At 34.6% G+C, this 15,554-nt stretch overlaps 2 long non-coding RNA genes across 2 annotated transcripts; both read left to right on the top strand.

Annotated features, from left to right (window-relative positions):
• The first annotated feature begins 3,091 nt into the window (after nt 1-3,091).
• LOC124449428 lies at nt 3,092-3,918 on the top strand. Its single transcript, XR_006949394.1, has 2 exons — nt 3,092-3,213; nt 3,353-3,918. It is a non-coding gene; the product is annotated as an uncharacterized LOC124449428 (long non-coding RNA).
• Nucleotides 3,919-7,436: 3,518 nt separating this feature from the next.
• LOC124448583 lies at nt 7,437-7,864 on the top strand. Its single transcript, XR_006949156.1, has 2 exons — nt 7,437-7,565; nt 7,659-7,864. It is a non-coding gene; the product is annotated as an uncharacterized LOC124448583 (long non-coding RNA).
• The last annotated feature ends 7,690 nt before the right edge of the window (nt 7,865-15,554 follow it).

The raw sequence follows: 15,554 nt of genomic DNA, 5'->3' as shown, positions 1-15,554 counted from the left end.
CCCCCAATATTATATTTCAACCTCCTAAATAAGTTGTTAACCCCTCCAAAACAAATTACTAACATACTGCTGAACTGAGTTTACTGGGAAATTTTTAAGGTGTCCCTTTCAGGAAAAGTTTTTAAGTGCGATTAAAAACTTTTCCTGAAAGAGACACCTTAAAAATTTAATAAAGATGTGATTTTCATTTAATTCATTTAATTTCATTTAATTTCATTTAATTTCCTTCAACATTTAATAAAGGTGTGATAAAGACTTTTAATGAAGGTGTGATTTTCAACACATCAGTAAAAAATAGTTTTTAAGTTAAAAAAAGTTGAAAAGCAAACTTTAACCGCAATAAAGGAAGACGATTTGACCAAATTGAAAATTTTTCTCACCTATACGTTAGACATTACACCTAGTTTTGATATCGCAAATAAAATTTTTTGCTGATTGGGGCACTTTAAAAAAAGAAAGGAAGAGTTCTTTGCCGTACGTATGTTTCTCACATTTTGTTGTGTTTTCACACGTATATAGTCGCGGTTAGACCTCGACCATTGCCCTATGTATATTCGGTTCTTCGTTAAATGCGAATCGCACGTGTTTTGTTGACTCAAGAAACATTGTTGTAACATGTTCAATTTCAATAGTTGAAATCTAAAATCTTGTTTCAATATATCGTGTAAGACGTTTTCCTTTTTAATATTAGTGCTTAAAAACTATTCGAAGCGACGAGGACGGTATTTTTACGCGACTGATTGTTGGATTTTAAATGTTTTCACAAAAATCTTGCATTGATGGAGAATTAAATTTGTTTATTGCTATTCATTAGTACGAACGTCATTTCTATATGTCTCAAAATAAGAATAATGTATATCTGTGATTAATCATGGCAGATATGAAAATTGACCGACTTGATGAGTCGATTTTAAAAAGTCAAGTAATATCGTCAATAGAATTAACAAATTTTCGATATTGTTAAGCCGATTGCTGCAACCTGTTTTTGCTCCACTTTAGGTTAAGCTATAACGTAGAAAAAGACATTTGATAAAACTGAATTAGAAATCTAGAATTCATCCAAAACTCTTACACCTTTAACACTGTCTTTTTTAATACTAAGATTTTGCCAAAACGCATACATTTATATTAAAATGAACTTGATGTACAGCATGAAACCGTTCATTTTAAACATTCTTGGCTCGTTGGCCTTACAGACATGCCGAAAACTGCGCAACAGATTTAAATAAAGAGCTTTAAAGGCGTTAACTTTGCAGCATTTTTATATATCATTAAGAGCAATATTTAGAATTTGTGAGTTGACTGAGGTGCAAATGTTTCAAGAATTAAGAGCTTCAAAAGTGGCCCAACGTTGTGACATGTTCCCTTATTAAAAAACATCACTTATCTTTTTTTTATTTATGGACACCGACATAATACATCATTAACTTTTTATGCTTGAAGACCGAAATTGATGTTTTCAAAAATTGGTCAACGGAAACAGAAAACAGGGCGACAATTACGCTGAAGATATTGATCGTGACTAAAACACCACACGAGTAACATACAAGTACATACGAGTAACATACGAGTACATACGAGTAACATACGACTATTTTCTGGTCAACAAATGATAAACAACACAATTTCTTCAATACATTGATATTTGCGTTTATTTTTCCATGTATTTGTGTGGACTTTGGGGCAACCATTCGATGGATTTAAATACTGAAAAGGTATTTTACTTTCATACTACATTCATTTGTATGTTTTAGTTGAATTTGTTATAGATATTTTGTCGATGCGATTTGCCAGTATTTGAGCGCTTTTTGACACACTTTCACCTAGGAAATACATATTTATGAAAGCGATTAAATAAACAACGTATAAATAATGCTTTCAAAACGTGCTTTATGAAATAAATGTACATTATATATATTTGAATTAAATGAGAGTTGCACTGTGTTACGTATCATATTATGCGTACAATTTCAGCTTACTTTTAATGTTTTTAAAGTTCTAGCTGATATAATTCAGTCTTTTAACTGAAAAATCAGTATCTTAAAGACAAAAATGAATGTATAATCGCTTTCATAAATATGTATTTCCTAGGTGAAAGTATGTCAAAAAGCGCTCAAATACTGGCAAATCGCATCGACAAAATATCTATAACAAATTCAACTAAAACATACAAATGAATGTAGTATGAAAGTAAAATACCTTTTCAGTATTTAAATCCATCGAATGGTTGCCCCAAAGTCCTCACAAATACATGGAAAAATAAACGCAAATATCAATGTATTGAAGAAATTGTGTTGTTTATCATTTGTTGACCAGAAAATAGTCGTATGTTACTCGTATGTACTCGTATGTTACTCGTATGTACTTGTATGTTACTCGTATGTACTCGTATGTTACTCGTATGTACTCGTATGTACTCGTATGTTACTCGTATGTACTCGTATGTACTCGTGTGGTGTTTTAGTCACGATCGAAGATATTAGCCATTATTCTTAAAAACAAAGGAAAGCATTGTCCGAAACTAAAAACGTGTTGTTCTGACAAGTGGATACTCTCAATTCCAAAGTGTGTGGTGGAAGCACGATACAAAAACCTTTATAGTTATCTCCATGGCTACACAATTTAATTTATATCAAATGTGACAAAGATTTAAAGTGGTACTATGACGAAAACTGAACATTAAAAAATCATCGATTTTAGCATTCAATAGTTTAAACACATATCAATTATTGCTTTCGTAAAATTTAAGCCAAAATAATAGTATAACGAGGGAGTTATGAACATTTGAAATGTCTAATTTTCATGTCCGCCATTAAAATCGGCCATTTTGAATATTTGCAATCAGCACATTGAACTAAATATAACTGGAAGGCTACCTTCTGATATATCGGTAACACACGAAATGAAGCCAAAATTTTGCGTGATCTGACCTCCAGACACGCGTTTCTGGTAGTCAAATCACGCGAGTTCGGCCTCGCGATGCGTGATTGGAAGGAGTGAGTAAAGAGTCTGAACGAATAAACTACATGTTTTGGCCAAGCTTTAGAAAGGAAAATTACTGAATTTATTTAGTTTTGCTGCGTTTTTTTGATATTAATACAGGAAATTTAAGTTTCTTGCCGACCAAATAATTTTTTACCCAGAAGGCTTACCGATGGCAAAGGATTGTGCTCGGATATTGGCGAAAACTTTCAAATGTAAAAATCCCAATGGGTAAGTGTTTATTCATTGTATTCATAAAGTGTTTACACATTAAATTTATTCATTGTTAAACAAGATTAGCTTATTGAGTCGGTGCCTGTCGCTTGTTTTGCCTTTATTTACGATCTCCCTCGTATATTTTTTACCGTAGTTGAAAAGACGCAGTGTGAAATATTTGTCTGCGATATGCTTTGTCAGTTGAGTGCTGTGATCGTCTTCGATAACAGCCTCGTTAACACCATCTTCGTGATCTCTGAATAGAGGAAAGGTCGATTCCAGATTAAAATGTTGGCAAACTGCAATAATCATACTGTTCTTCAACTTTGCCCTGTTACTAATATGCTGATTGTCGTTGCCTGTCACCGTTGCTTTGAAAACGTGTTCGCAGAACTCTATACAACGATACACCGCTGTGGATGGAATCTGTAAACCACCGTTGTTCACGAAGTTGACGAAAGCTGACGCTTTTCCAGCTTCATGATATTTTGTGGCAGTATAATCATGGTCATCTACGGATAACGATTTTGGTAAAGGACAAAGGCATCGTTTGCATTCTGGGCAAGATAAATTGTTGACTAACTTCGAAACTATGTATCCTGCAATATAAAATATAACGTTCGAAATAAATTTGCTGTTGCCTTCTTGGAGATGTTGCACCATTGCATTAATTTTATTGTCAGTGTCTTGGGCAGCAGTTTCTTGTGACTGATTATGTAATGTGGGTGAATGTTTTCTTGTACGAAAAAGTGGTATCAGGTTGTTGCAGCCAGTAAAGTCCAAACAGTTTGCATTTTTTGATGCAGTAATGGCATTTCTCATCAACATTTTCTCGAAGGGCATACTTCATTTGGAGACTGTTGGGGTTGTTGTTCCATCCACCTCTTGAGCGAATGCAGGAAAACAGGAGTTCAATATGGTCCTGTGAATATTTGTAGGTTAAGAGATACTTGAATGGATTGATGGATGAAGAGAGCATCTGTGTTGCCATTGAAATAGTGGATTTGATGCAGGTAACAAACCCAATTACAAATGTTTTGCGCTGAGATGTACAAATTGGTTGAGAGGAAGCTGTGTTGGTTTTTAATGATAGTAAATATTCTGCTGATGATGATAACACTTCTTGCCATGTTTCCTGACTTGAAAGTCGGAGGTGCCTTAAAACCCTTACCCAGTGGATTCCGGAATTAAGGATGTCAAAAGTCGGTCGATAATGCTAATAAATGTCACTGTCCCATTACTGCCAGAGAAATTTGGTTGTTTAGCGGATTTGTCTAAAAACTCAATAGCATTTGCCACAGAGGAGCTCAATGTTTGTGCAGCAAGTCGCACATTCATTTTGTGTTTGTGAAAGTTAAGGTGATTACTCGTAAGTTTGTTTGTTAGGTTTAATCCTTCTTCCATATGTGGTTTTGAAGTTGTTCTATGTAACTCCACTTTATAATGTTTTCCTTGCCATCCTTAAAAGAACCAAGTTGGGCCAGTGCATTGTGCAAGCTTTAACATATGGCAAGGGTCAAGAATTACAAACACATCTTCGCCAGTAGTTGGATGGGTAAATGAAGACCGCATTTCATCATATGTACCGTTAAAGTTGCAACCAAGACTTTCAAATGTATGAAGATTTACAGCAGTACCATCAGCTGTTACAGACCATACCTTTAAACCTGCCTTTGATGCCTTTTCAAGACATTGTATTACCAATGATGCTTGGTCTTTACCATTGATTTTGTCAACCAAAAGTACCCAACGGGCATTTCCAATGACTTTTGGTGCCAACTAATAAAAATACTAGTGCCTCAGAAGCCAATTTCTCTGTTTTATGATTAGGAGTGTATCTCCAAGATTAACAAACCCTGAATACTGGTCATCTTCTGGATTCCATATTGTTTGTTTTCAGTATTGACATTGCATCAATAACCAAACAGCAGTCTCTGGAATTTGGGGAAGCAGCAACTTCATTTGATAGTGATTGGAATGCATCTTTAATGAAACCAGGGTCACATTTCATGGACGAGACCATTTTTCATCAAAGATGGATTGGGTAGTGGAACAATGGATCGAACATATTTATAAGCTTTTGGAGAATAAAATATAAAGTAAGTGCAAATTCTTTGATTTCATCAGAGTATCTTCTGCCTGAACGAGGACATTTTAAATTATCTCTAATATTGTATAAAATCCCAACTGAGTATCATTGAAAGTGGACAAAAGACTTTCTGCCTCTTTTGAATTGATCACCAACTTATCTTTTAAAATCTTGACAACTTCACCCATGGTTTCAACCTTTTGTTTTGTGCGCCTCAGTTGTTGTTGCAAGTTTCAATTTTTGTTGAAGCTTATTTTTAAACAAATCTCTTTTTTCTTCTGTAGATGTTTTGGAGATTTTTTTGGGTGGAGAAGTTTCATCAACGGAATCAGAGGTAGCTGCAAAAGGTCTTTTATTTGAAAGCTCGAGTCTATTCAGCAGTGCGCTTGAGTGGGTTGTAGTTGAAACATTTTGAACATGCAAGCTATTGGACATGGATGGTATGGCATACTTTTTAGTCGGCATTTGCCATTTTGTGAGGGGGACAATGTAGTCAGTTAGTTGAAAATGGTCACTGCATATAACGATGTGCACTTTTGCTGTCCATGGTACTTCAAGATGGTTTACTTGTTGAACAAAATGCTCCCATAATTTTATGGCTGCCTTGTTTTCATGGGAAATCTGTAATACATATAAATATTCATGATCTAGTATTTTAAATATTATACTTCCAGTAATTTCACTACAAATCCTTGTCCAGTTAAATAAAGTTGTAAGCCCTGTACTAACAATATGATACCAGTTATATCTACTTTACACTTTTACTGTGAAAAGTATTATTTTATTGCAATTGTGACCAGCTAAACAAATAAATACTGTATATGACTAAACTGTCAAAATATAGAATTTATATATGTTAGTATTTAACTGAATTTTATTAAAATTTCATTTTTGTAGTTGAAGCATGTTTAATCTTTCCAAATTGCAGTTTTGTTTGATGTCATTTTTTCAACTTATGTATTGGAATTTTACCTGTGAAAAGCAACAGTTTCTGCACCTATGTGGTGAGAAATAGCCCTGTTCCTGCACCCAATTATCACACATGTAAGTGGCATGTTTACTGAACAATCCTGAATACTTATCTTTGTCCTAAAGACGACAATTTATGAAAAATAACTTTTGTTTGCAAAATCAAGGAAATATACGCTCTAACGTTAAAAAAAGGACTGGGGTGAGAAGAAGCTATACTTGTTTTTCTTCGTAAATATTACTTTAAAACATAATTTTGCTAACGTTCTGTTATGTTAATGTCATTATTGGTTTAACGTTTTTTAAGAAATTTTTAAAACAATACCATGCAAATTTGCAAGATGTCAAAATCGCATTTGTCGAGGCTTGTTAAGTTTGTTTTTTTCAAAAGGCACGATTGCTTGATTGATCTATTACCGTAATCAAACTTACTATAAATGACCTGGAAAATTTACATTTTTGCAATTTACTTCCAGTTTTTTTCATAGTTTTGCAAAATCCGCTGTCAAAATGACTAAAACACTGACATATTTTGTTTTGGTCGTGTTTATCACAAGCGTGGAAAGACTGGGAACGATACTGTCGACTTAGGCTTCAAATTTCCGGGCGAAGGTAGCCTTCCAGTTATATTTAGTTCAATGAATCAGCAAAGGTCTGTGACGTCATAGTCTTAACACGCAGAGAAGCGCACACTGGAAAGTATACAAAGAAAAACATAAATAGAGCAAAAAAATGTCAAATTCATCGAGATCTAGCTCGCTCTCTGAGTCTTCGATCGAGACAAACGCATCGATTTCTTCATCGGAATTTGTGACGGCAAATTTGAACGAATATAATTCGGAAATGTTGCCATTTGTCGATAATATTGAACCGCTTGCTTCGCCCGATGAAATTGCTGAGTACGAAGCTACAGTCGCAGAAGAACGGCGGGTTGAAGACATGCTGCAAGATCGTTTTGATGCCCGTGTTGATGTTACTTCAAGGTAAGATGTCATTCTTAGTGTGTTACTTTGATCTGAATCGTCTGCCGTTAGCTATGATAACTTTATGGAAACATACAATTTGGCCAACATTAAAGGTGTGAATGTGGCCATTGTTCGTTGGATCTTGTTGTCAACCCTCAAGAGTGCCGATGCTGCATGGAAATACAGCAATGCCGTGGTAAAATGTATCAGTTCGAAATCGATGAAAGGAAATGCATTTTGGATCACCCTGGCTTTAACGAAGTTTGCCTGAACGAATTTGTTCTTCAAGTTATGTGTCGCAGTTATGTGACCGTTTTTCGAGATGGTCAAAATACCAGAGAGGAGTAAGCCTTTTTCTTTGTGAAAATTCTAAAAATATTATTTTGTGCGCCTGCATCTATGTTTACTTTTTGAAATTTATCGGTTCTTTCGAGCAGTATCGTACAGACAACTCGTGCGTCTTCTATGGGACTTTACAGGCAGCTCCAGACATTTGCCACCGCCTTGTTGTTGTTACAACAAAATACGGACGATATTTTTCTTCTTGAAAATAGCACGAATCTTCTTTCTTCATGCATGATACAGACACTTCATTTTGTATTTCCTTTAAACCCTTAGTATAAATGTATATTATATATTGAAAGTTTGCCTGGATGCATTATTGGTTCTCTCAAATTGTGAAAATTTGTCATCTGCAATATGTGTAAGTATATAATAATTGCAACTTGTGCTAACCTGACGCCGCTCTCTTGACGTTGTTGGTGTTGGCGATTTCTTCCAAATAGTAGGTACGGCACCAGGTTTGAGCATTGAGCTCTATAAGACCTGGAGGGGCAAAGGGGCCTGGGCCTCGTGGTCAAAAACATGGCGGTAATGGCGGATTTTGGTGGTCAAAACTTCCACTTTAAAAGTTTTTTTCAATATTCACTCCCTCCTGATTTCTAATACTGTTTGTATGAACGAAAACAAGTGAGAAAAAAAAACAATTACGATACCGACAGCATATCATGTGAAAATAATGCTTCATCATTGCGTGAAAACACAGTACATACACACACATCAAAGTAAAGAAAATCGACGGTAGAGAAACGCATATTTTGATGTAACATTTAAGTTATTTTATGACATTTTAACCTTTAAAAGTGAAAATCAAACGGCATTCTTTACTAGACCTGTCAATCTCGTCAAACTTATACATTATTTCATGCTTTTGTGTGTTTGACTGTTTGTCAACAGTTTGGTGCACCTATTTTTCTTGCTTCAAATGGATAAATTTGTGTAAAAATGCTCCTAAGGAAGCGAGAAAATGTTTGCTTCAGTCCTACGACATAAGTCAACTAAAAATTTACCATGGATAAGTATCATAAGTGTATTGTCATTACCTGATAAATCTACTGAAAACTCATAAAGAAAGTATGTTGAACTAGAAGAGCTACAAAAGAAAAAATTCAAAACACCATGACACTGTTGCTTGGTAATTTGTATTTTGTAAACAGCTTGGCAGAATCTTGGATCTATTACTGAACAGAACTACATTAATTTGCCATTGAAATTACAAACTTGGAAACTAAAGTGCATTGGTTTCTCTGACAAAAACACTGTCTATTGCTGCATGAAGGCAAAATAGTTATTTGACAGTGTAGGTGAAGAAATTTATCAAGTTCTATAGATATTATTGTGCATCACTTACAGTTTTTTGGAATTGTGTAATATATGTCATGAACAAGATATAATTTTTCAAAAATGCTAACCCCTTCGAGCACTACTACTCTTCTGTTTTGCTTAAACAACTTACAGCTACCAATACTAATTATTTATATGTACAAACTAACATTTGGGAATTAAATGATAAACAACTTGTTAAATCTTTGTATTTTACATCAAGCCTTTGAATTAGTTCCTTTTATCTCTTGGTAAAAAAATATTAATGAAAGACTTACAAATCAAGTTTCTCGAAAATAGTATTTTGTACAAAGAAACTAAATAATTGGAAAGGTCACATGTTGAAGACAGACTTTGCTTCTTTGACTAGGTTGCTTGACCATGAGCAAATTTAAATTTGTTTACAATTTGTTTAAAGAATCCTTTTTATTGATTTCTACTAATTCTTCATAAGACACAAAGCATTTCTTTGCCATCTATTTTTGCTTCTTCTACATTCAACTTCATTGTAACCAATGCATCCGATGTGAATTTGTGGATCATCTGGAATCATACCAAGTATGGATTTGATGAGATGAGACAATAATATGTTTAATTTTTCATGCATATTAATGATATAATCATAAGCTACTGTTGAACAAAAATTTCAAGGTAGAAACAAATCTTAGCACATTGTTCAACACACTACTTTTATCTTAGTTTTGAAGTAGTAACCTGTTTACTATAACAATAAATATTTCATTTACAGAAACGCTAAGTAGTACTTTAAAATTGTTTGCATAAATCCAACTTTCCAATCCCATTATAATTGTCTACACTATACAGTCAGTCAAATTGAGCAGGCAAACAGTTTAATAGTTATTTTTATTATACAACATATACCATAGTTCTCATTAATTTTGCATGGCACTGCATTCAATTTCAACACAACTCTGTTGTAAATTTTCCCTTCATCTTTTCAACAAAAAACATGAACAAATTATGCCCCATTTTTGGGAGGTAAACTCAATTCAAATCAGGAGAGTTTAGCTTGATGCCTTGATCATGATAGAAGATGGATGCAAAACTCGATAAAAATTGACAGCTTCGACACGTCTGGCGAGCGATTAAGTGAAGAACAAACAAGACTGGACCAAAATAACTTTAAATTAAAACTTAGTAGTAGAAACACTCTTCAAGTATCGTGTTAAAAACAAAATAGTAAAACTAATACTGTGCTACTTACCGGAGTCATGAAATGTTTCCTTTTCTGTCGCTATTTCAGCATCCGCAAACCACAGAAGTTGGCAATTTAATAAATAAATTTTAAAAAAGTGTTTATGTTAGGAAAATAAAAAGTTTTGATATTTTCTATACTCGCAATTGTGGTGGTCAAATCAGGGTGGGCGCCAAAAATTTTATTTCATGAGCCCGCGTCTCTCCGCTGACTTTGACCACCAAAATCCGCCATGTTTTTGACCACGCGGCCGCGCGCTAATAATTTATACAAATTTTGTTGACGTTTCCCCTCCAGTTATTATAGAACTCAATGGGTTTGAGCCGTCTAGTCATACCACCCAAATGGAAAAAACGCTCAAAACAATCATCCGAGAAGTGATTCGAACAAATCATAAATCGAATTTCGCGCGAACTCGGATTAAAGTTTGCGCGCTTCGTCTCAACAAATTTAACCCAAATTCTTCTTAAAGACTCGTCGTTTGGGCTTTTATGTAATGAAATGCCTGTACTTCTATCAGACGTATTACTGCAATCTTGCACGACACAGCGTGTTGAAGGCATGTTAAAAAAATTGAGTTATACAACCTTTTATATCTCTATTTGTATATAGTGTTATATTGTAAACAGCCGCGAGCTAAGACTATGACGTCACAAGCACCTTCCATCTTGAAAATTCAAATATGGCGCATTTTAATGGCGGCTCTTAAAGGGGAAGTCAGAGTTCGGAACAACTTTGGCCCAAATGAAAGATTATATTTTTATTACCTTATATACCAAATATTATATCTTCTAGTTAAATACAAGTCGAGATATAAAGCGATGAAACCACGAAATTTTGTATATTTTGTATCAGCTATTATGTACATGCGTGCGAACCTGCGATCAAGCAGCGGCAAAGTCTCGTGACGTCACTGCGCGCTTTCGCGGGAGCGTATATATATTCAAATAGACAACATATCAGGAAAAGCGACACAATTACAATTACTTTGTTTACTTTAAATATTTCGGAACAATGCCACATTGCATGGTGCCTAATTGCACTAACGGATCTAGAAAACAAAAGGTAGCGATGTATCGTATCATCGATTGCCAAACGACCCAACAATGCAAAAATATGGCTTGCACGGGTTCGTCGTGATAATATACCGAAGCCAAATTCGTGTTACGTATGTAGCGACCATTTCACCCCAGATTGCTTTAGTACTTCTCTAAAGGAGATATTCGGCATGAAATCGAAAAGATATTAAAACCTAGTAGTGTACCATCGATATTTCCATTTTAAATCGTAAACCCGAGCGAAAAATGTCACACAGAAGAGAACAAATGAGAGATAGAATTGCAAGACATGAGGTAAATAGGATATTGCAACCATATAGATTATATTTGAAGTTATTGAACTGTTCTTTAAACAATTAGCTTTGTACTCTCTTGGTTGAGAAGTTTGACTATTTTGTAGGAAGTTAGAAGCATAATACAATCACTAGATGAAGATACAAATCTTGCAACATGCATTGAAGATCAGCCTCCCAGTCCATTGTCCAAGGATGCCCAGATTCAATGTGAGCCAAAGTTTTCATTGATGCAGAAGCACAGTGTGATACACCAAGACAAAGGACAGTTGCCATACAAACTCTTGCACAAAGAAAAAGGAAACCATTAAAAAATTAAAACGCTTCAAAAAATGTTGCCCCCTCTTTAAATGCAGTTTCTTCAAGTCGTACACCAAAACCAGTAACATCTCCCACAACTCCTAACACAACAACTCCTATCATAACAACTCCTATTATATCATCTGATTCAGAAATCTCTTTAGGAAGCAGTGATGATATTGCTGCATCAGATAGTGATGATGATTATACCTATCTTGAGGAACTAGATACAGATGAGGAATCTGAAGGTGAGGAACTAAAAAATCAAAGAAAATTCATTGTCTTTGAAAGCATGCTTGATAAGCTGTTCGCAACATGTAGAATATGTGGTTCTCTTTGTGAGATTGAGAAGTCCCATATTGGTAGTATGGTTGCCATAAAACAACATGTAGCAATAATCATACTTACCAGTGGAAGTCTCAACCATATTTCACAATAAACCAGCAGGTAATATTTTAATTCCTGCTGCAACTATCATGACTGGAGGAACCTATGAAGCCACCAAACAATTTGCAAATGCAATTAATTTAAACTTTGTAAATAAAGATCAGTTTTATGAAGTTCAAAATAAGATTGTCTTCCCAGTCATTGACAATGTCTATAAAAAACAACAAAAAGAAATTATTGAAACCATCAAAAACAAAATGAAACCGGTTGACTTATGTGGTGATGGTAGATCAGACAGTCCTGGTCATAGCGCAAAATTATTGACTTTTCTCTTGTTCAAGTCTCTGAAGTTTCATCCTCTAATGCAATGGAGAAAAAAGGATGCCAAAGAGCACTTGACAATGTCATTGAGCAAGGTGTGAAAGTGAGATCATTGACAACTGACCGCCACATTCAAATAACCTCTGAAATGCGAAAGAGGTACCCTTCCATAGTGCACCAATATGATGTTTGGCATCTCTCAAAGTGGGTGACAAAAAAATTGACAGAGAAGGCAAAGAAAAAAGAAAATCATGAGCTACTAGAGTGGATTCAGTCTGTATCCAATCACCTTTGGTGGTGTGCACAAAGTTGTCAGGGAAATGCTGAAGTGCTCCATGAGAAATGGGTGTCCATTTTACATCATATAGTCAACAAACATAATTGGAGAAATAGCAAACATTTTTGCAAATGTGCACATGGCCCTTTATCTAAAAACAAAGAAAGAAAACGAAATGGTTGCAGGCTGGATCTGCCCCACATATAGCATTGGAGGAGGTTGTTCTGAATAGAAAGCTTTTAAAAGATATACAACAGCTTACAGAATTTCACCATACTGGCAACCTTGAGGTCTACCATTCCTTGCTGCTAAAATATGTACCAAAACGTAAACACTTCTCATACAGGGAATGGTGGCCAGACTCAACTAGCTGTGATTGATCACAACTCCAACACTGGAAGGAGGCAAGCAACAGTCACCAGAGGTAAGGAAGAAGGGGAAAAAGGTATAAGGTGGTCTTCCCAAAAGGACGTAAAAAATGGATAGTGAAACCGGTGTTGGAGAAAAAGTGTTTTGATTTTGTACTGCAACTGATGGATGATGTGGTAGAGTTCAATGTGGACATGAATCCTCAACCATCAGACAAGCATGTTAAACTTCCAAAGAATATTGCACCTACTCCAAGACCAAGCAAAAGAAGTGATAGCAGCACACGATCACGAATGGCTGAAATACACACATAGGTGTGGCTAAATTATAGAATACCTGGCAATTTTAAATATCAGAAATTTTTCTTGTTAGAGAATGACTAGACAGACCTGGCTTTTATAGGCCAAGTAAACAGTCAATTAAGTATTTAATAAATGATAATATGACAGCAAACAACTAGCTGCTACAAAAAGAAACAGTCAAGCCAGGTATCCTATAGTTTATTACTCTGACAAAATGTAATCTTTGCAATTGAACAAATTATAGCTACATATGAGACAAAGCCAGCCTGCAAATTTGGTTCTAAAGAAATTAATAATGGTAAAGCTAAGAAATTAACATCACAGGACAAATTTGCAAGCTAGCTTGGCTAGTGATTGTTTATATTATTATTACTATACATAAAACTAGGTGTTTATGTCCTACTTTTGTCAGTCGTGCAGATAATTAACATGCTATTCTATAGCTAGTGCCACATGGCAATTTGAAGCATGTTGTCCCGTTACTTGAGAAATAGCTACCATGTTGCCAGTAATTTTACGCCATCGTGGGCTTTGTAGTAATTATGGTTAGAATAAGGTTCGGTGTAAGTATAAGTTAGCAACAGCGCTTTGAAATTCAGAAATTGAAGATGGCATCAACAGCAAGGTTTTACGATTTACCTACAATTTACAACACAGAATACCGTGTACTAAAACAGAAAAACAAAGTGGGAACAGTTTCTTAAGTAGCGGAGAGTTACACAACCGGTTATCTAACACTTAAATATTAATCTTCCATGACTGCCAAGTATGTGGGCACGGCCTACATATTAATACAATTCTTTAATAAACAAACTGTGATTTCGAGGACTGTAAATATGGTGAACCAGATAAAAAGAGTACATATATATATATATATAAAATGTTATATAGAAATATACAAATACCTCGAAAATTGTGGTGTCGTTAAAACTCTGAATTAGAATCTTCAATACACATATTTTCTGCTTTCGTCTTAGCATGTCAGAAAAATATGTCCCCGTTTCATTAACCAGTTCAAAAGTATAATATTTAAACCCTCCATTTATCTTTGAAATTTCTTTACCATCTTTTAAGTTAGAACAGGTTAAAATATCGCTCGAAGAATCGTTTAAATACGCCATTTACCTAGAAGACTTTAAAATTGACAGACAAAATATCTATTCTATTCTCTTCGAAATTGCTCGATTACAGAGTCGCGCAGTGACGTAACGATGTAATTCCGCTGCTTGATCGCAGGTTCGCTCGGATGTACATTTATATTTGCAAAATAACGCAGTTTCATTGCTTTATTTCTCGAGTTGTATTAAACGTAAAGATTTTAGACTTGGTATGCAAAGTAATAATACAATACTCTTTCATTTGAGCCTAAGTTGTTCCGAGCTCTGACTTCCCCTTTAAAGTTCAAGTTTTATCGCTACGTAACTCGAGCAGCATTAAATACATTGCGCTAAAATTTCGCCAGAAGAGATTCTTTTACATACACTATTAATCTATGAAAAAAAAACGGGAGGCAAAATTTTCGTCATAGTACCACTTTAACAGATGCCAATAATATGCATGCTTGTTATTGGTGAATTAGAATAAAAACCAAGACCGATAGTTTGTGTGAAAAGTCAATGGAAAAGTCAGAACACATAAGCTAACATTACAAGCTGCAACATTTACTGGAATTGGAATTTGTGTCAAATTTTATCTGCTATTTTAAAAGAACTTTTTCACTGAGCGAATTTAGTTTTGTCACAACTTGGCTTAAGCAGCTGAAGCAAAATTAACTTGCTTTTGAAAAGTGCTCCCATATTGACCATTGTTTTCAATATTACAAAGTAAACTATAATACAATAAAAAGAAAACGAATTTCTAATGAAGGCAAAAGTAAAAATTGCCCACATCAACAAATGTTCTAAATAATTTCGTAAAAGCACTATAGCCAATACACATTTAATATAAACGACAACTTTTTTGAAAATAGACATGTTTCGACATCTCATGATGTCATCTTCAGTATGAATGAAATAATAGGTGATACAGGGTTTATATAAAAGTAATTTGATACATAAATTAGAACAATAAAAAGGAAGTAAGATAATATAATGAGGAGCGTCCGAGCGTATTATAAACTAAATATTGTATTGAATTTAAAAACTTGAA

The sequence above is a fragment of the Xenia sp. Carnegie-2017 genome, unplaced genomic scaffold (genome assembly GCF_021976095.1).
Source record: "Xenia sp. Carnegie-2017 unplaced genomic scaffold, XeniaSp_v1 HiC_scaffold_23, whole genome shotgun sequence".
Taxonomy (NCBI): Eukaryota; Metazoa; Cnidaria; class Anthozoa; order Malacalcyonacea; family Xeniidae; genus Xenia; species Xenia sp. Carnegie-2017.
Note: the sequence above shows the minus strand (reverse complement) of the source record. Positions and strands in the feature narration are given on the sequence as shown.